Raw genomic sequence first — 23,126 nt, forward strand, 5'->3', positions numbered from 1 at the left:
TTGTGTTCAAGCAGGGAGGTGGGAAGAGATTCCCACCTCTCTAGAACAAAAGGTAGTAACCTATAGAAAATACAAAGAGATTTCCACAAATTTAGTTTTTTATAATGAAAAGCAGGTCTATATACAAACTGTACTTGATTCCTCTACTTGTCACTGGCACATGAAAAACATAATCTTTTCCACATTTTTAAACAGGCAAGGCGTACTTTCATTTTTTTTTTTTTAAAGAAATAAATATGTTAGTTTCTGCTTATATTTTCTCATATCGTTGGATGTTTATTTATTATAGCAACTGTATAGGAAAACGGCCGCTGCCCAATAAATAGCAGGATCATACACACGTTGTAGGTCTTTATTTTTCAGAGGAGTTCTTTCTGATATTGAGATTTTGTATAGCTGTTAATCACCATAATGGGTCAGATGGACGTGAGTATAGAATGATACAACTTCTGATAACAGATCGTTAGGATAGTTCGTTTTTCGTTTTTGTGTAGTGTTTTGTTATTGTAAGATATTGCTCAAAAAGAATATCGCCTTGAAAGTGAAAAAAATAGCATCAATGAAATAAACGTAGGTACCTAATATGCGTGTACGACAACATGAAAAAACAAAAACAAAGCAAAAGAAAACAAAAACACGAGATTAAGGGATGAAACAAGGCACTAAAACAAGGAGGATCAAACTACGTATCAGAAATACAAAAAGAAATAGATTTTTGTTACGCAGAGAAGCAACTTGCGTTAACATTATACCTTTGCGAACAGGTATTGAACGACATTGCTTTATTTCATATCATTCAGAAACAAGGCATGATTTTTTCTTTTTTCTTTAGCTGTTTAATAATGAAATCTAATACAACAATATGCGCACCGCACCGTCCGGCACTTTGCAGGCCGGCGGACCATTGACGTATCCACAAATTCACGGAAAGAGCAGAAATTGAAGGGCAGTCTTGATGACTAATGCGTCAGTGATGAGAATGGAGGGGTAAAATTTGGCGTCCCTTCTGAAATCAGGTGGTGGTGGCGTTTGCGTCGGTGGAGGACTGGTGTGCGAGTAAACTTGAATAGGTATTGAGTACACAGTAGTTTGACAGTCACCGCATCCATCGCATCACATCCCCCTCATTCGACTCATATGCACGACAGTCGAGTGAAAGACGGAGGGCACTTCCTCACGGGATCGGATCGGATACGGTAAGTTACTTCTTCCTTTCTGGAATCTCAGCAGTATTCTGTAATTTTATGTTATAAGACGCACCTGCCTGTGCTATGTTGTATGTGATGCCATAGTAAGGTGAACATGATTTCGGTGTGCCCTCTGTACGCCAGCTGAGCTGAGGGGAGGGTGATAGGTTGCTCAGCTGCGGAGCTGGTGATGATAGTCCCATCTACTGGAATCTGTGTCTGGGTGAAAATAGAAAAAAACAACAACATTTAGACAAAAACATATCAGGATTCAGAACACAGATCACAGAGTCCAAGCTAGCTTCTTACACTCGAGAGCAGCTGCCAAGAATCAAACCGAAAGAAAAAGACACTGTAGTAAAAATAATTAAAGCAAGTCAAAAAGATTTATTGTACATTAGTGACATTTGAAATCGTCCTGTTCACCATGTCACCTCTCACTGACACACGACACTTCTACCATCCCGCGGGATAGTTTCAAGGAACTGCTCAAAGGGATTACTACTTCAAGGTTCAAGGTAGGTGCCTTTTGACAGGATTACCAAACAGAATGTCATGATAAGTGCTTGTAAGTTGTTGCAGTAGGCCCTAATTAAAATGTAGAACCCCGCTCTAGATCTACAATGATCTAGTGTAGTGGTGTAGAAAAAAAAAAGAAGAAGAACAAAGTTGACACTAGTCACAACATTGTCCTGTGTTGATAATACTCTTTGAGTTTGATTTTGAGTTGTTTAATATCAAAATTGATAACAAAACAACAACAATTGCAAGGCAAAAGGGGTCTGTAAGTAGAAGGTAGAATGAAAGTCGGGATCAGTATCACTATCATCAGTACCCATGATGTACTGTATGTTTAAACTTCTCCATCACGTCCCCCTCCGTCCCTCACCCCTCGCCCCTCCATTTGAATTAAAGTACAAAGGGCGCATAGTATATCAGTAAATTGTAAAGGCTGTTATGATTGTGAAAAACATAATGCAAATTTTGAAAACTTTTTTTTCCTTTTGTATGCCCTTTTTTATATTCAGTATCTTACACTTTAAAGATTAATATTGAATTTTATACTCCAGTTTGGTAGTGATCACATGATTATGTGGATCTGAATACATTTCAAAACGTATACATGTGATACTTGCCGAACATGATACCAGAAGCAGTAGAAAATACGCGGCATTGTGGATAATACTCACCAAAACAATAACAACAATATCAACAAATACAACAAATACATTGCCAAAGAAAAAGAAAACATTGCTAAATATTTGACATTCATGTCATTATTCAGAACTTTGACAGAATAATTTCTTCTTTCTAATCAAAAGTTTTTAACTACTTGTGAAAGTCACCACTGAATGCTGACAGTGATGTGATGGTACTGTGATGTATATTGTCTGGAGTCTGGAAGCCTTTTAACCCATTCCGTACTGAATTCTGAAATGCCCATAGAGTTAATACACAGGCCACCAGGTTCCCATTTGCAGCTCGGGTTAGTGGGTTGGTGCAATGATTGAAAAGGAGTTACTGAAAACAGTGGAATGATTAATGTCACTGATTTCTTGTAAGTTAAAAATTAGATGCTCATTTTAATTCGTCAGAATGCTGTGCAGAGCATGCCTTTTGTTTGTCATGAAAATTTTGTTAAAGGGATAGGTGTACAACTTTGTACACTTGTAGTTGGTTTTTCAGGAACTTTTTCTTTTTTTAACCATTGGCACTTGGACACTATGATCATGTGTCATCGACAAAACTTCTGTCAATGGGAATGACATTTGATGTACATTGTAATCATTAAAAAATGTTTACATGTTAAAGTACTTTACCTGAAGGGTATTTTAATTGCTGCATAGTGTTAATTCTCTTAGTTTTTTTTTTTAAATTTCCACTAGTTGAGGATGAGTCCTGAGTATACTCAAGCAGGTGTCTATGGGAAATGTGTGTTCAGTAAAATAAGCCCATCCTCAAGGTGTTAATATCCATCATGTTTGTTTGTTTGTTTGTTTTCTGTGGGAAAGGTTCAAGAGTTTGCTTAAACTTGTGTCTTCTTACGGTATAGTACAAAAGTACTAGTAATCAGGAATGCATCATTTGTAATTTGCCATTTACAGTCCAGTTGCAGTCTCTACAAAGTTAGATTTTGTCACTAGACTATTTGGTTTGAAAAATCCCTGAAATCTATCAAATTCCAGCAGAATTCAGTTGCAAAAGTAAAGACCTCATCACTTCTGTAGCAATACTGAATATCACCATAATGATACAAGTATCAATAATCTTGTCATGAAGAAATGTTTTTCAAAATAATGAGCACTACAACAAGTTAGAGTCATTAACTTCGCAAAAATCAGACAGAAATAAAAAAAAAAATGCCAGTTTGAGAGACAACAGGGACATTGATATTTTTTTTTTAGATGTGGTGTCAATTTTAGAATCCTAAAAAAAGTACATAGCAACTATCAGATTTTTCTTCTATTTTAAAGTAGTGTTCTACTGATATTGCTGCAATCACTTTATCCACACATTGTACAAAGTTTGTACATGTATGTGGGTGAATTGGTCCTTTGATAGTCTGACTAATTCCATCGCAACTGTGAACACACATGCATGTCTTTACATAAAAAAATGGTAATATTTACTTTCATTTCCTTACCACTCCTCATTTTAGAGGCAAGGTTGCATGAATGCAGTAGGAGCGGACTGTAGCCAGGAAGCATTCTTGTTTGTACCATTGGTTTGATTTCCAGGTCTAGATTGTCACTGTGTGATTTTTGTCATAAACTTGCAAGGACAAAATAGTACACTAGTTGGGGTTGTGCAGTTTGGGAGGGAAAAAAGAAAGAAAGAAACGTCCAGGTCATGACCTCCAGTGTGTACATTCAGCTGGTATTGATTATTGAAGTTGGAAAATCATGTTAAAGAAATTCTTGTTGATTCGTCTCTCAGCCCCTTCCCCTCACTTTTCTCTCTTTACACCCACTGAAAGGTGATTTTAAAAAAAAGATAATATTCACTGAAAAGGCTGTTGACTGCGCCTAGTCGATTTGATCTTTCATTTACTTGCCACCTCTGAATTCCAATGAAAACAGATCCTTTCAAGAATACATCCCCTTCATGTTTCCTGATGTTATTTCACCTGTGATAACCTTATCGTTGGTCTGTCACAAGTCCTCACACAAACTTTCAGAGTATGACAGTGCTCAAGAAACATGGAAGACGAGGCTGCTATGCGAGGTCTAGTAATTGTTTTCACACATTTCATGATGTGTTTCCCATCCACGCTTTTTGCATTAGAAAATAGGAAGGAAGAAGCAAGGTGCACCTCGGTACAAAACAAACTTTGCATAAAGGGCCACTTATGATGTTAAAGCTCATCTATAAGATTGACTGAACATGTGTAACTGTTTGTCATTTGAAAAGATTTGCTTTGGTTATCATCCGTACAGTCTGTTCAGTTACAGTGTTCAAGACAACTTGTACAAGTTGTGCAACCTTTTCGGGTAAATCATTAATCCAAATATATGCTTCCTTGCAAGATTTGCTCAAGTTTAAAATTGGATTGGACTTTCATTTGTAGTGTTGTTAGAAGAACATATTACCGTGTTAAAATATAATGTATGCCTACTGAAAAGTGGATATTTTCACTTTCAAGAGTAATTTTTCATGCTTGACCTGGTATTTAACAAAAATCTCGTGTGTTTTTAAGATACAGAATCAGAACATTACTGGAATACTACGTGTACATGTATATGGGATGCATATTTGTGTGCTTTTATTTTTTCACTAGCTTCTGGCTGTGGGAAATGCTTGAAAATTTCCACTTTTACAGTATTCGGTAGTGACTTTAATAGTGTTGCTCGGAAAGAACAAGGTTGATGAGTGTTTTGGATGTTCATATTGGAGAATAAGAGCTCTTTGGTGTATCTTAAGATTAACATGAGGTTTTTAAAAGGGCTACTATGTATTTCAACTGTTTTACCTGTATGAAAAATAGAAAAGGAACATACATTTGTAAAGTATTGATAATGGTGATGACATCACAGAGTGACACATTTTTAGACCTGAGTGGACCAAGCTTGCCCTCAGAAATACATTTCTCAAACCGGGAATCTCATCCTAAAGATCTCTGTGAAAACCAGTTGATCTGGAGTGTCAGACTGTCACGGAGTGCTCAACGTGCCAGGAAAACCCCGTTATCCTGTTTTTCCTGGGCCCCGAGCTGACCAGCTCTGTTTTGATACACCCCCTGTCTCAGTAGATTGTGACCACTTTAGAATTTTTATGTCCCTCATCATTCAAAATGTATGTGAAGCAAATCCTTGCTCAGCATTCTAAGCTTGCCGACATTATCCTGGCTCAAGAAAGGGGCTGAGATCTGGCACTGGGAGCCAAGCAACCAAACATATTAGAATCTCTATCAGAAGATTGGAGATTTTTGGATGCTGTTTTCTACTTTGGGACATAGGGCCTTCCCTTTATACCAGAAGAGTAAAACAAGGATCCTGCTCTATATGGGTAAGTAATCAAACTTTATGCACTTCTTTGACCTGCTGGAGAGAGTAAAGTCACATTCTTTTAGATTTAATATGAAGGACGAAAAAGTAATATGAAAAGTTATACATGGTGTGCATTTTTCTGAATCTTCTCTCGTGTCGCTACACTTTTCCCAGCCACTGCAGAACACAGGCTCTGGCACATGGGGTGTAATCGTGGAGATCATGTGATGTACAGGGTTGTGGTAGCAGGGTGCAGTTTAGTAGGTGTTCCATTGTCAATGAAAATACCCTTCTCATTTACGATGGCACGCAGTTGCCAAACTTCAAGTTTTGGTCAAAATTTCAACTGGCTATAATAAGCTCCGTTGGTGAATTCATGATGTGGGTTCACATGAGCACAATTCGAGCGAATCCTTCTCGATGATTACACTGGAAACTGTGCAGAGTCTTCTCTATGACCTTTTATGCCCATGGATACGAAATAGCACAGCTGGAGTTTGACACAGAAGCGAATGAGAAGCAAGTTTCATGCTAACTCACAAGTTTGTTGATTATTGTGTCCACATGGAGTGAAACCACTGATGGACCCCCCCCCCCCCTCCCCCCGTGGCTCCTGGATACCTGTAGAGCATGTACATGTACCCTAAGATATCTTGCGGTTCTACTCATCGACTATACTTTAAGATTGCTAACGTTCGAGTGCGTTCGCACAGCTCTGAACTGCAACCTAATCAATGAGAGTTAAGTTTTTGACCTAAACTTAAATTTTAGGAACAGCCTAAGAACATACCTTTTGTATACTAAATATAATGCCATGCACTTTTTGTTCAGATACCTTTCCATTCCCCAACCCCTTGATCCCCTCAGAAAAAAAAGAAGAAAAAAAAAAAAGGATATGACATCCACAAATATGATTAAAGAGAAATCTCAACTGACAAACAAACAGACATGCAAACTTTATTTTCCTTTTACAAGGGAAGTACTGATTGTTTGCTCTTGTTCTTCTGTAGAGGAATGGTTTATCCTTGTTCCATATTAGTACGTGGTAGCTGCAAAGTAATATTGATGGATCAGATAATGAGATTTTGCTAAGCTGCTTCCTCGGCTCCTGTGAAGGGTGATAAGTCTTCGCCAGAGGGCTTCCCTCTTTTACCTGATTCGCCTCTCTTACTCCGGCAGAGTGACTGCCTATAAATCCAGTAAACTTTCAATGTGATTGGAGATGTACTTCCAGAGTGTCATGTCTCAGTCTGTTTGTGGGGGAATGCAAGTTTCTGTGTTTTTATGAAAGAATATGGAGTATTTCAAAGACAAATGTGATTTTATATTCCAACCGTAATTCTTTGTCAATAAGTGACTTTAATAATATGGGACAGAAACTCATCCTCACAGTTTGTTTTGACGTGATGTCATTAAGACCCTAATATTGACATTCTATAGGAGAATGTCTGTGAGTCCATGAGCATTCAAATCCAGAGAAGGGCCTACAATTAGCATATGAAAATCAAGTCTATGAAATTCATGGTAAAATTAGTTTTTGACTCTCTTTCATTTGGTATGCCATAGTCATTTGATAAAGGGGAAGTTAGTTCTGTCTCTAGAACAAAGTTCACATTTCATTTTATAATTTTTAGATTGTATTGATTCAAATGATTCATGTTGTACATGTATGATATGAACAATAAAGGCAGTCAGAGTACAAACGAAAATTTTATGGTTTTATTGTGAATTAGTTGACATTCAGAAGTATTGTGAAAGATCATAGATTTTGTGTTGAAACCATCTACAGTTCTTTATATGACATTGGCCATACATACCATATGTTGTGGTTTAGGTGCAGTATATCTGGTAAAAAAAGGGAGCTGCCTTTTATCATGCCATGACCACAAGGGATGATTAATCCTCATGCCATTATTTGAAATGAGAGTGTCTAGCTGTTGCTCCACCAAACCTTCCCCCACCCCCACTGTCTGTTCTCACTGCTGTTTCATTTTCACAGTGTTTGCTTTTGTACGTGTATGTTTGCTGAAATACATATTTGTCATTGCAAACAACTACCCCACCAACACACACACACACACACACACACACATACACACTCATTTTGTGTACCTGAGTGGACTTGAGAGGGAACAGAAATCAACTCTTATTCGTATTAAGGTTTCAGTTGAGATTGTGGCTTGTCTGTATGTTTGTCTGTTAAGTGTTACGTATTTAATACACTGTACGTCCCCGCTTCAGCTGCTAAACGAGGGGGGGGGGGGGGAGGGTTGCAGCCAGGCAGCCAGAGTGTTTAGCGCCCACTTCCTGTGTTCTTGCCTCATCGCAGGGACACATATTCACGCTCACTGCCAGCAGTTGCTTCGACTTGGCAGTCCTTGAATCCGCTCATTGGCCGTAAAGCTCGCAGCGGACGACTTTGGTCATTTCTGGACAACTATCACCGAAGGTCCCCACGAATCTGTTCTTGTCTGCGGAAACTGCGATAAACACAATTGCTTGAAGGGCTTGAGCTGAACGTTCCCAGGGAAAGTGGTGGAGAGAATCGGAGGCTTATCATCAATGACCTATGCTCAATTATGTTAAAGCCACGTGCAGGGAGGAGTGAAGAAAGTAGGAGAGAAGTTTAATAACGAGACACAAGGAAACAGGGAAAGAAAAAAAAAAGGAAGGGAGACCTCATGTCCATATCTCTCTCACTCTTGTTATTGGATTGCTCAGCTAAAGCCGGATTAGTTTGGACGTCATAACGGCTTGGTGTGCATCTGCCAGTGCTGGGGCAGTCGCGGTTGTTGGTATCGGATCCTATTTTGTCGGCCAGCCTCACTGGATACGGTGCGCCCTGTCAAGGCTTACTGGAGGTGTATTTCGTCCAGAACTTGATAGGATTCTTGGAGTAGGGGAATCCAATTGGAGGGGTTTGTCTCATATTGATTCCTGCTGAGTGCCCCATGTTCTGTGAGTTTGGTAGTGGACTGCAGTGGCTTATCTCAATCTCTTGAGGAGAGGGACAATATTGCAGAACAGTAAGTGTCAGTTTTCTCATTATAATTTATGACCTTTCTATACTTCTGCTTAACACGATAAAATGTCAAGAGGATCTGAACAGACAGAGCTTGAATAATTTCCGTTTTGTTCATTTATTTGGCACTTGTATCCTTCCATAAATAATTTCTGACCAGTAACTAGGATATTACAAACATGTTCTATTAATTTCAACATGGTTGAGTTCAGCTCCCAGTTGTAAACCAGAGTGAAACTGTTGTAATGTGTCAGAAAAAATGACAAGAAATGGAAAGGTTTTGCAAAATGTGTAGGCCTAAAGGTCTTAAAATACAGAATATTTTATATGTTTGCAGGGATGCTTTATATGCATAAAATAAAGAATAAAGAAGGCAGTGAATCGTCCTTACTGCATCCATACACTTATACTGTTAACCCATTGAGGACGGTTTGATTTTGCTACAACACGCATTCCCTATAGACACCTGCCCGAGTATACTCGGGACTCGTCCTCAATGGGTTAAAAAAGAAAGACTTTTTGTCTGAAAAAGGTTTGTACCCAAATCTCTGTCTTTTGTGTTTGTATCTTGATTGGCCTGTGTATTCATGAGACATGCTTTATAACATGGTACAGTGGACATTTCCTGGCTTCTCTCCCTTTTAAATATTCATTTTGTCGGGGGTGGGGGGGGGGGGGGTGGGGGGGGGACAATTTGTGGTAAACCATGCATGCAGATGGCCAGAAATCTTGCTAGCTCGGTTGGTACACGTTCAGTTCAGGTGAGACGCTGTGCTTCGCTCCGCATCTGTATGTGTCAATGATAATTAATCTTTCTGAATTTCTTCTTGATGGCAAGGCACACATTGTTTTAAAAGCCTAAATATCACCATGGACGAATTTCTTGTTTTGTTTGTTTGTTTGTTTGTTTGAAGACAAGATGTGGTAATTCTATCCTTTCACCCGAATAAAGACTGGCCCTGGGTATACCAAAGCATAACATTTTCTATTTGAAACGTGAAATAGCAAAATCAGCCCATCCTCAATGGGTTAAAAAAAAAACAAAAAAACAGTGGGACATCAAGGAAAGGGCTACAGTAGCCTTTTCCCTCATCTGAGTGCAATGAAGGGGGTGAAGACACTTTTCCCCACACAGACAGCGGCTCATCACCATTCGTTCCTTCCTTGATTCCCCTTCTTTCATATTGCAAGCCGATCACCCCCTGGAAGTGCAGCACAGATCTGCGAGATATTGCTCATAAAGGTCTTGATAATACATGTATATTCTCCTGTTCCTGTAAAATGTTCACTGAAATATTTTGCTTGCCTGGTATGAGTGAAGACTAAAGCCATTGGGAAGGGGATCGACCAGTGGTAAATTAGAAACACTTCTCAGTGAATACACTTTTAACCCATTTAGGACAAGTCCTGAGTATACTTGGGCAGGTGTCTTTCAGAAAAATGTATTGTAGCAAAATCAGTCCATCCTCAACAGGTTAAGATTACACATAAGTTGTATAATCCAGGGCTATGACTGCTAAACTGAATATTGTTTTTGCAGATAATTGTCGCTGTCATGTACAGTGTAAACATACTGTAAAACGAGGAATTTTCGCATGCATATTAATTTTGTGAATTTTGCGAGCGCCAAGATTTGCGGAATTAAAATGCACGCGGAAGTTCTTGTCTACACTACATGCATTGAACGCCAGTGGCAGTTCACGAAATTTCACGCTGCAAAAAAGGCCGTCGGCTCCAATTCGTGAAATATTCATGCCGTGAATATATCATGTTTTACAGTACTAAAATGGTAGTAATTAGTTGAAGCAGTACTAATGATATGTATGGTGATAGTGTTAAGGATAGGGATTGGGAGTCATTGCATGGTTATACTTCATACCTTTAACGGTTTGTATAGTATCACCAATTAATACTTCCAGTGCGACTATGTCTGCTGCATGGAAATTATAATTCTTTCTATTTTGCGCCTCTAGTGCACGAGAGGCTCAGGCACAATTTGTTTAATAGCGATGCATACTGTCAATAAATCCATGGGTGAGGAAGTGTTAATGGTGTTGCTGTTCATTACATAAAGCCAGAATCATATCCCGACACCGATTGAGGCGAAGATAATCATGTAATCATGAGTTTATGAGACCGCCTTGATTGAAGCTCGGCACCAATTCACTTCTCTCTGTAGCGTCTGTCAAACCAGATATTGGTGTCGCGTGCTGTGAGCTCGTGCCGCCTTAATAACAATGGAGCAATTATCCATTTCCAAGCGCGGTAGAGTTGGTATACCAGCCGAGCTGAGAGTGCAGGTTGATTGCCAATGACAGTCATTTCCTGGCTGATTGTTGCAAAGTGTGTGTGCACTTTTCAGGGATGGGTGAGTTTTGGTTCGTCTTTTTCTTTTGGTTTACTTGTTACGCTTTATCAAGTTTATGTCAACATTGGCCACTGCCACAGAGTGACCTGCTCATTTCCTCCATCTTCCTCATCTCATTTAAAGGGACTTATCAAAAACTTAATGTCACTGTGGCAAACTAATGAATGACAATTCTCCTCATGCTGTGCTGCTTTGGTGTACAGTACAGATTTCTTGCTCAATTTGATGTTGCTGTGGCTGTTTGTGGTTCACCATGGATTATTTCTATTGTGTTTTAGTATACAGTTTTAAAGTAAATTGTTGACACTCGTGTCAGTGGGCTAGGACATGAGGAGCGAACAGAAGTTACTTTGCAATTTCAGGCACTGTGAAAGGAAAATATGACAGAGAGAGGGAGAGAGCTTCCCTCACAATTGTGTAGGTGCATTCACATTGAGGGTAAAATACAGGGTTATCTTTATATGCTGTAATATGCAATGTCAGTTTGTAGTAAAGTGAACATGATACCAAATGTTTGCACAATGTCTTTTTTTTTTCACCAGTGGTATTTCGCCAATATATGAGAATAGTGCCAGCCAATATTTTTTTTTTTTCTGTACCCGTTGAGGACAAGTCCAGAGTATACTTGGGCAGGGGTCTATGGGAAATGCATGTTGTAGCAAAATCAGCCGGTTCTCAACGGGTTAATACCACAGTAATTCAGATGCAAATAAACATCTTGCTGCTACTCCAACAAGTTGTTCATTTTCTCTCATTATCATTGGACATTACTAATTTATTTGCACACAAAGCCAATGGCACTTTGAGGCCTCGGTCTGTAGAGGGTTAAAGCCAAACTCTTGGCACCTGTTACTGGAATACGGTGCCATCCCTGGGGGTAAAGGCCTCGTCATACAGGTGTCATCCTAAAGGTCAATGCACTAAAATGGCTCAACCATACTGACACTGTGCTATTTCTTTCTGTAAGCCATGGTAACTGAAAAGTATGATGGGATACTTGGCAATTCTGTACATGCAGGGACTTTACAGGCTTTCAGAGTTTTTTGGAGTATTCCAAAGAAAGTGACACATGTAGTGGTCTCAACCATATTGCATTTTATATTTGTTTTTTGACAATCTGATGCATTGTATCCATCATATCATCATCATGCTCATGGAATTGAAGTATTTATCTGTCAAATGCCCCCCTCCCCCATTTCCCCTGTAACCGAAGGCTATATATATTTTGGATTAAGATTTCATGATTATTATCCATCTTGCGTAAAATTTTTACAGAGCACCTTTCTTCATGTGTTAAAGACATAATTACATCTATGTGCAGGGTGATTTCTCTTCCCACGTTAACCCCTCTCACAATCACAATTAAGTCTGCAAGTAAAGGGAAGACGCATCTTTTTAAAGATGTTGTTAAATGTGACCCGCTACAACTAAAAGGTCCTAAAGTCGCGCACGGTCGAAGCCGTGAAAATCGAGTTTGAAGTCAGAGTATTAAAATTGGTCAAAACTTACGATTTTCTGATTGTGATATATTATTGGAGTCTAACATGTCTTCTATTATCTGTCGAAATTTTGAAGCAAAATGGTGAAAGGAAAGACCAAAAAATAGCTTTTTTCTGAGCCATGTTTTTTGGCGTTTCAACAAAGCAGAAACTGGTTCGAAAATTTGGATTGAGCGCCACAGATAGGTTCCGCCCCTAACGACGACCAGAGTGATCTCATTGGTCAGTTGCTGCTTGCTGCTAACCGAAGCGTGAAGCTCGCACACTGCCCAGTCGACTGTTGCGTGCGGGCGGGGTGCGCTATGCTCAGCCGCTTCTCACATCCTGGTCACTGATTGGCTGGTGAGGAGACCGCCGACGCTGATGTGCTTGAATGAACTCTTCGGGGGTTACTAGGGCTTGCCTTCTATTGTCCAGAGATGAAAACTGACTTGCGTGTCCCTTGATCGCGATTGCGTCGAAAGGAAGACTTTTAGGGCGCTTTTCTCGAAACAGTGATTTTCCAGACGTCTCGACATGCTCTCCTTTAAACATCAATACCTCCGCAGCCGATTATTTTTATAAAATGTGTTATATATCAATTCAAAGCAGAAAGATTAGGGGATTATATCATGCAATTTTCAAATAATCGACCTCGCGCGACTTTAGGATCATTTTGTTGTAGCGGGTCACAAATACATAATGTAGAATTACTCTAAAAATATCCTGGAGAGCAAAGGGTTCACACCTCAATTATATTTCGTCAAGTCAAGACCAGTACAGAGGAAAGAAAATCCATGTATTCACGGAAGGAATTGACTTGCATTCTTATTAAAATAGATAAGACAGTAGCCAGAGAAATCAAGTAGTTTCTCTGAGAGATTTTATACCATAGCAAATGTATAGTGTATGGATGATTGATTCCTTTGATGACTTTCAGATCCATAATATAGAGTGGGTGGTCAAGTTTTGCATTTAACCTGATAACTTTGGTTACTTTCTTTGTGGTTTATAGGAAGAAAGCACTTTACAATGTAAGGCAGGTGATTCAACAAACATTCACTTCCTGCACTGTTAAAGCTGGGGTGGAAATATTCACTTCAAGAGATCATGTTATGATAATGATACCATTCACGTGCTTATGTTGTCACTTTCAATTATACCTACTTACTGGAGGGAGAGGGAAAGAGAGAAAGGAAAAGAAACATTCTCGAGGAGAGTGGCTCCATTTGTCGTCATTAGCCGGGTCATGTGTTTCCTCCGGCTGTGGCCCAAAAGCTTGTGTATGTATGTAGACTCAAAATCAAAACAGAAAGGGGCAGCATGATCCTGAAGATTTTGCAATGGTGCCATGTGATTTCATGTCAGCAGATTTATTTTCCTATATTCCCCTAACGCTGCCAATCTATTTTGGTACATGGTGTAATCTTTAACCCGTCAAAGATGAGTCCCAAGTATGCTCGGGCAAGTGTCTATGGGAAGTGCATGTTTGCGTATAGCAAAATCAGTCTGTCCTCAACGGGTTAATACAGCGTACATAATTCTATACATTGTAGCTTCCAAATTACACCTTTGAAACCCCCATGGCTCAGAAAAAAGCTCTATGAACTTTCCTTGAATTCTTCTTGTAGTATTTATGTTGAAAAGTGGCATGTCCATGAGTTAATCAAACAGAAAAATTGCACAGTCACAACTTTCCTTACTGATATTCATAAGGTTACCATGTGACACACATTATGTAGACTTTGCTCAAGACCTCCAAACTGATTTGAATGTTTTTCTCCTGCAGCTTGTTCTTTATTACGATGGAAACTGCTTTTATTTCCTGTATGTCATTTTCTATTTTACCACTCTATTTTCCCTTCTCCTTTTATAGAAAGTTCAAACATTATGACCTTTGTACCTGCTCTCTCCCCTTCTCTCACTATCTCTGTGTTTTTCATTCTCTATTAAAACCTATTTATCTATCTTCCACCTGCAATTATATAGATCTGCATCTGTTTTTGTCTTTACAAGGACTCCTTCAAATTCAAATTCATATGTACTTGTAAAATTATGTGTAGTTTGTTTTTTGTTTGTTTGTTTGTTTTTTTTTCAAATTGGAGTGCTCTTTATTTTATTTTATTTTTTATTTCATTTTGTTTCATTTCATTTTATTTTATTTTATTTTATTTTATTTATTCATTTTTATTTTGTGTTGCTCAGCAATGCTGGAAGGTACAAATGTATGCAGAAAAAAAAAATCCTAATCAAACATTCAATGTTACCCCCCTTAGTACACATCATTCAATGGAAACAAGTTGTTGAGAAACATGGCAGGGAGTTGGTGAGGATTATTCACAATAGTGCAAGTCTGTATGAATACATTATGACTCTATGGTTTAGTGTATGCTTTATTGTAGTGAATCATACCTTTGTGCCCATTGCTAGATTTTGTGGTCTGTATCCACAACAGATAAAGAGACAGCAAATACGAGCCATCTATTATACACATAGGCCCCTACATTGTAGATCAATAGATAGAGCATGGGCCCTACCACATGGACCCTATGTGGTAGGGTCCATGGATAGAGGATCTCTATAAGAAATGACTAGAAGTGAAGCTTGAGCAAGTGAAAAATTTCCCCTTTCCCTCGCCCTTCTGAAAAACAAAAAACAAAACACACACACACACAAGAAGAAAGTGACTTGAAGTGAGACTAGAGAGAGAATCCCCCACTTGGACAGATATTGGGACAGATCCCAGACATGGTGGTGAAAGTGAAACTCTTCTCATGACAAAATACTCCTCCAAACACTTCCTATGTGTTGTCATCTGATCAGATAACTTTCTTCCCACTTGTTCCTGCTGTGTTCACACTTGAGGACAGTGATCTGCAGTAGCTCAGCATCATTAGAAAGAAAACAAAACCAACAAAACCACTAATACATGGGGGAAAAGAGTGAATCAAAACAGAGAATGATAGGATTATTCAAGTGAGTAGATCGTTCTATTGCATCTTCATTTTGAAAGATTGCATCGTCATTAGAAAGAAAAGTAAGTAAACTCAAAGTGATACAAAGTTGTAGTTGTATAAAATAAAAGCTAGCTCATAATAACAATGTGTAACCGTGTGATAGATAGAATCTGAAAAGTGGTATTTTTTATGGATAAATCCCAAGTTACATATCTTTATTTTTCTTTTTTTTTTTTGAAAGCTGAACTGGTATTGTTGATGATGCAATATAGCCTCTTTTTTTTTTCCATTTCGTTATTTAAATTCAGAGGTGAGAAAATGTAGGTTTCAAAGTATCATAGTCAACCAGTATTACATCAACCTTGGAATCAGATTACTGTGAAATTGAATTTCTGTCCAGAGTTGCATGTATGGTGAGCACACAACAGCAATATATGCAATTTGGCAGGTACTAGAAAGAATTGAAAGAACAGGGATATGTTTCATTACAGCAACTGGAAATTGATTGAAAGCATTCTGCGTGTATACCACCCAAGTGGTAGAATAGGTAAATAATGCTGTCTAATGTGCAGCACACTCATAGTAATCAGTCACACACTTCTTACCCCGTTCATACTGAGCATCAACGGAGCACAAACATGCGATATTAAAGCTAATTTTCTGAGGTTTTGCTGTGTCCCCCTCGTCAGTTTAAATGGTTGTGAGATTAACCTTGCACAAAATGGGGCGCGAACAAAGCACGAGATTGGAGTAAAAATCAGGCTACATTGTACACCATTTGCATGTAGGCCTATAGTGTAGCACAAAGAGGGGAATGCCTCTGGAGATTGTGTTACGTCACTGTCAGTAAAATTTCGTAGGTTGCAAACCAAGAGTCTTCCTCACAAGCCTGCCCCCAGAAACCCACAATACTATTCTGCTGCTGAGACTTGGGTTTCAAAACAAGGTTGTTTTACAATATAAAATTGAAATGTTTTCTTAAAGGACAAGTTCACCTTCATAAACATAAGGATTGAGAGAATGTAGCAATATTAGTAGAACACATCATTGAAAGTTTGAGGAAAATCAGACAATCCGTTCAAAAGTTATGAATTTTTGAAGTTTTTGTGCAGTACCCGCTGGATGAGAAGACTACTGCAGAGTATGAATAACTTAGATGTCACATGCGTACAACAATATAAGGAAAATATAAAGAGAATTTCACAAAATTTCATCTTTTGAAAAAAGTACACATTCCCCTGACTCGTTACCGATAAATGTTATGGGTAATATTATTCCCCCTGCCTTTAGAAAGAGGCAAGTCAATTGCTCGTTTATTATGCGAAAAAAGTGAAAATATGTTGAATTTTCTTTTATATTTTCTTTATACTGTTGTACGCATATGACTCACAAGCTGTAGTAGTCTCCTCATCCAGCGGTTCCAACACAAAAATTTAAAAAATTCATAACTTTTGCATCGATTGTCCAATTTTCCTCAAACTTTCACTGATGTGTTCTACTAATATTGTTGCATTTTCTCAATCCTTATGTTTATGAAGGTGAACTTGTCCTTTAATTTTTCTGAAGTAGACATTATCCGTTACTTCATTCTTGCTCTGTGAGAGATGATTTCATAATTAATCTTTCATCAAAAACTATGTTCAGTTTTTGATAGAAGAACATTTCATTTCACATCCAATTCTAAAGTTGGAACTACTCCAAGAATGAATCAGTGAAGTGATGTACAATGTAGGCCCTACCTGTATTAAAAGACGCTCATGACCATAGTAACCATGGTAATGTAGGCCTACAATGAAAGTCCCACCCCGCTATAGCTATGAGAGGCTTGTTACTGTGTATAAATGATACAGCTCCTCACTTTGTGTTATGATTGGGAATGTTATCCTGTGTTCATTCTAGATGATCGTCTGCCAGGTGGAAAACTGGAGAACACAGGATCAGGACTGCAGTACGAACGGGGCTTGAGAGTCGCCAAAGTCATCCCCATCATCACCACCATGTACACACTTTTTTTCTCTTCTCTCGCTCTCCATCTCTTGCCCTCCAATCAAGCGTGTCACAGAACATACACAGCCCTGTCAAAGCAATCATGGCTGGCTTTAATCTCATGACTCAAGTCTAGCCCTAATCATGTGTTCCCCAGGAGTCAGACCGGATGACTAATCCTCACTGTGTGTTTAGTAGTTCATAGATGTCTACTTTCAGAGAGAGAGAGAAAGAGAGAGAGAGAGGAATGGTGTGGATCTGACTGGGGCCATTAGATGCAAATCTTTTCAGTCAACATCATTGCAATATCAAAATCCATTCATAGCAGTCTTAGCATACATCATCAAACTTTAACCCCTCGAGGACGGACGGATTTTGCTACAACACGCTTTCCCATAGACACTTGTCCGAGTATACGTATACTCGAGACTCATCCTCAACGGGTGAATAGATGGTTGTCTTTTACATCTTATTATGAATATGAAGAATAATTGGCCTAGTAAACAAATTTCTGCAAGCAGAGAAATTTTGAATAGTGTGTTTAATATGTCTTTGAGCATTTTTGTTTTCTTTTTATGAAGTGTGACTTGAAACAGGATCACATAAAATATAATGTATTCTCAGTGATTTTGTAAAAGTCCTCAAAAAAAAAAAAAATGTAATAATCTTGCATGATTGGAATTTGGACCGATGATCAAAATACATTAGATGACATAAACTGATGGCCACAATGTGCATGAAGATTAAAAACAAAACAGAACAAAAGCAAACAAAGGATCCTACTTTATCTTCAACATTATACTGTAGATTTTACATCTGTTCAACCTTTTCAATATCAGTGAAGCATCATGAACAGCATTGTGTACTCTTACAATAGAAGATAGTGACTACCTTATTTCAGTTCTCATGCCACGTATAGCGAGCTAGCTAAGTATGCCACGTCATATTGTCAGCTGTCTTTTGTGCTCTATAACATGTAGGCCGACACATTTGTGAGCATTAAGTGTAACATTATGTCAGTTTCCAATAGAACCACACACTACACATCTGGGGTAATATGATGCTTGAGATCAGGTAAAAAAACCAAACAAAAACATAGTATATGTGCCTAACGTATTTATTGGGTATCAAGTTTATCTCCGGATTGAACCATCAACATACACGTAAGATGATTCTCCTCTTCCTCTGAAATTCTAATACAGCTGATTAACCGTTCATCATATCTTTGGACCAATAACATTTACAAATTACATCCGATTAATATAGAAGAATATAAAAGTAATGGTACAAGTGGTGGATCCAGGGGGAATGCACAGGATGCCCCCTCTTTATTTTTTGCTATCAAACACAAGAAATAAAAAGAAACAATGGGGGGAGGGGTGTGCCCCCCCCCCTCATTGTAAAGGCACCCCCTCTTTATGGAATATCTGGATCTGCCCCTGCATGGGTCTTGCAAAATTACCATGCTATATCAGGTATCAGGTACATTGCTGTATCATGCTCTCCAACCTCGTTATAACATTAACCCGTTGAGGACGGACTGATTTTGATACAACACGCATTACCCATAGACACCTGCCCGAGTATACTCGGGACTCGTCCTCAACGGGTTAACAAGGGACTATTGTACACTGTACATACAGCTTTGATAGAAAACATGTAAACATTGTACGATGTGAATGTCTTCTTCATCTTTGATAGGATGTCAAAATGAAAAAAAAAGAACAAACATTTAAAGGTCCAGTTTACCTTTGGGAGCAGTGATCTAATAAATGTTCAAGATATCACATTTGATGCATATGAGTAGGTCTGTTGTATCACAAAACACCCTACCATATAACATTTTCTCAATAAAGCCTAAAATATAAGGAGATATAAGTATTTTTCTTGATAAACCGTAACTGTAGACGGTTTAATTTGTAAACATTTTTATTATAACTATTATTCACATTTTGTATATTCAAGAATACTTAACATCGATTTTAATGATTCAAATTCTTACAGTGGTTGTTTCTATCCCTATCTCACATTTTAAAACTATTTTAAAGCACTGATGCTGGGTTTTTGTTTCATCTGCAAATGGTATATTATGCCTTTAATATAAAATATCAGTATGACCCTTTAAAGTAAAGTACTTTGTGAAAATGTGTAAAATTTATGATAACAATGCTGTATGAGCAATGGTTGAGATGCTAACAAAACTATATAACAATAGTAATACTAATAATATTCATAATGATTATAAAGAATAAAGATTATTATTGTTATTATTATCATTATTATTATTATTATTATCATTATTATCATTCATTATTATTATCATTATTTGATAAATGATGATGATTAAGTAATGGCAATGATGGTTGCAATCAAAGTGGTAGGCCCTTATTATTAAAATGATATTAGTACTAATGAATGTCGGATCCTTAAAATGACATCCCCTGTTTTGCTCTAGGTCCATTGATCAGACCTCTCATTTGAGTTGGAGATGACAAACTCTTACACATTAAAAAAAAATAATAATAATAATTTTTGGATAACTATAGGGATGTTACTGATAGTGCTCTGCTAATTGATAATATTATAAATAGTAGTACTTAGTAGTACTCATAATGATAAAGAAATGACAATTGTATTAATTTTTTTGGATGCCCCATGATGTATACCCCTTGTGTGCTGCATTATTCTGAGACTCCAATGCAGGCATGCCTTAGAAAAACATTCTGATTTTCATCTCCATGTAACTTGCATGTTTTATCTAGTTTTATTGTTATTCTTGACTATGTACATGTGTATAAACATGCAATGTGCAAAGTTGTAGAGCAAATTCCTAGCATTGCTTTGATGTAAATTTTATGAACCCTCAATCTATCAGGCCCCTATTATTTTTCTGTCAAAACTCAAATGACTAGTAGCTACAATAAATGCTGAGGTATCATGGCTTTTGCATGTAACAGTGAAAGAAACTTACAATTTATATGAAAATGTGCATTAATAAGGAACACCACTTAATATTCAAATCACTACATAATGCAAGCACATGGGTGAGAAACTGGATTGTTAGCGACTGAGAGGCTTTGGTTGTATTATGGCATTTGCTGATTTATCGATTGCTTTGGGCAGGTTTGTGCGTGTGAGTATTAAAAATATGCAAACTTGGTAGGCCGTTGACTGAGTCGAGCATGCGAGCATGGCACATAATGAGTTAAAGGTGATCATTACCGCCATCAAAAAATTACAATAGGCAAGGAATGCTGTGATAATGATCAAGAGAACAAAGTAGTGGCAGTCTAGTGATATTAAACAAAATAGAACTTAAATGTTATCTTATGTACCACTTTCATCCGTGTGGTGTGTTTTTTTTTTCTCTTATTTTTTTCAAGCATTCCCGGTGAGTCATACAACGTAAGCTACACATCGTATTTGTAATGTGTGGACAATGAACTTGCCTCATTGTGTCATAGTGGATAATTAACCCATCAAAATGGGACGAACTGATTTTGCTTTAATGCTTTTCCCATAGACACCACGCAAGTATGCTTTGGACTGCTCTTCAATGGGTTAAGGGATAATTAGGACCTACATTTGTAGACCTTTGTGGAGATGTAATATTATAAAATGTGTGTCATGAACAGTAAAGTATATCTTCTTTCCGTCTAAATTATCTTTTTATTGTACAAATGTAAGGCCTTCACATCATGTTATACGACACCATTATTATCAAAGTATTGATTACATAAACGTTAAAGTATCTGAGCAGAAAACTGTTATGATTTTGCCAAATAGGCCTAGGCTTATGGATTGAAAAATGTCATGTAGGCCTACATGTTTATTAAAGTCTAGTCAACTAATGCCAGAAGATAGAAACTGGTTTTGAAATGGCTGAGATGTAAAAACAGAGAGGTTCTCATAAAAGATGGGACCCATCTTTTATTAAGACCACTTTGTTTTACTTTGTTTGTGAATATCTCAGTCATTTCTTAGATGACTTTCGTCAAATAAACTTTGAATTCCTCTTATATAAAGATTTGATGCTTTTTAATATTTCATAAAGTTTCTCATTATCTTGTAAAGAGTTAAAGTCTGAATACTCTACTTCAGCCAAAACTATACTATCCCTTTAAAGGACAAGTTCACCTTCATAAACATAAGGATTGAGAGAATGCAACAATATTAGTAGAACACATCAGTGAAAGTTTGAGGAAAATTGGACAATCGATGCAAAAGTTATGAATTTTTAAAATTTTTGTGTTGGAACCGCTGGATGAAGAGACTACTACAGCTTGTGAGTCATATGCGTACAACAGTATCAAGAAAATGTAAAAGAAAATTCAACATATTTTCACTTTTTTCGCATAATAAAAGAGCACGTGACTTGCCTCTTTCTATAGGCAGGGGGAACAATATTACCCATAACATTTGTCGGAAACGAGTCAGGGGAATGTGTACTTTTTTCAAAAGATGGAATTTTGTGAAATTCTCTTTATATTTTCCTTATATTGTTGTACGCATGTGACATCTAAGTTATTCATACACTGCAGTAGTCTTCTCATCCAGCGGTTACTGCACAAAAACTTCAAAAATTCATAACTTTTGAACGGATTGTCTGATTTTCCTCAAACTTTCAATGATGTGTTCTACTAATATTGCTACATTCTCTCAATCCTTATGTTTATGAGGGTGAACTTGTCCTTTAAGTTGGCTTACATTCTAGATGTTCGTGCTAGGAATGGGAAGCAAGTAAAAGCAGGAAACCCAGTGTACATGTGCATAGGAAATGAGTTGCTTGATGTAATGTTGGTGTGTGCCGTCAAGGCTCATTGCAAGTCACTGAGAGAGGCTTGATTTCTGACAGATGTCTTCTAATCTCACCGAGCCACCCTCGGAGTGCTTGGGAAAAGAAAGGGGGTGCGAGGCCAGCCTACCATAAAAGTATGATGCGCTTGGCTTCGGATGAGCCTTGGAAGGAATGATGGGATATCCAGACACCATCATACCACGTCAAAAGCGCTCTTAAAGCAGACTACAAATCTGATGATCTGTTCAATGTGGATTTCTTCCACTCCCCCCCCCCCCCCACATCATCATACAGTATACACCTCTGTCATGCTCCCTCATCTCCTGCACTTCAGATCTGATGATCTCTTCAATGTATCATGTCGATTTTTCCCCTGCCTCTTCCAGCTCTCATACCAGTCCCCCTATACCTCCAGCCTTCTTCCTTATTCTTACTCAATCCCCTTCCCTCTTTTCTTGCACTCCTTACCAATTCCGTTTTCACCCCTCCCATCACCCAATCCCCACTCCACCTTAAAGGGACTGTACAGTACTGGTTGAGGTGGGGATTCAGGTTTACAACATTCCTAAATGAGATAATCAGAAACATTTTATGAAATATGAAAGAACATGTAATTTTAAGAAGGATTCAGTGTTTATTTGATGAAAATTGGTTTTTAAATGGCTGAGATATCAAAAAAAGTGAGAATAATAAAAGGCAACAGGCCACGCCTTTTATGAGGATCTCTTTGTTTCACTCTGTTTTTGGATATCTCAGCCATTTCAAAACCGATTTTCATCAAATAAACTTTTGATACCCCTAAGAATTGCATGCTCTTTGACATCTTGTAGAGTTGTTACTGAA

At 37.9% G+C, this 23,126-nt stretch overlaps 1 protein-coding gene across 1 annotated transcript in view; it reads left to right on the forward strand.

Moving 5' to 3' along the window:
• The first annotated feature begins 1,137 nt into the window (after positions 1–1,137).
• LOC139716234 (nephrin-like) overlaps positions 1,138–23,126 on the forward strand; it is a 71,019-nt gene continuing 49,030 nt past the window's right edge. Inside the window, exon 1 of the mRNA XM_071627799.1 lies at positions 1,138–1,196. The gene's annotated coding sequence lies outside the window, so the exon portion shown is untranslated. The remainder of the gene's footprint in view (positions 1,197–23,126) is intronic.

The sequence above is a fragment of the Diadema antillarum genome, unplaced genomic scaffold (assembly GCF_040938485.1).
Source record: "Diadema antillarum isolate AM-2024a unplaced genomic scaffold, OU_Dant_1.0 scf00000063, whole genome shotgun sequence".
In the NCBI taxonomy this organism is placed as follows: domain Eukaryota; kingdom Metazoa; phylum Echinodermata; class Echinoidea; order Diadematoida; family Diadematidae; genus Diadema; species Diadema antillarum.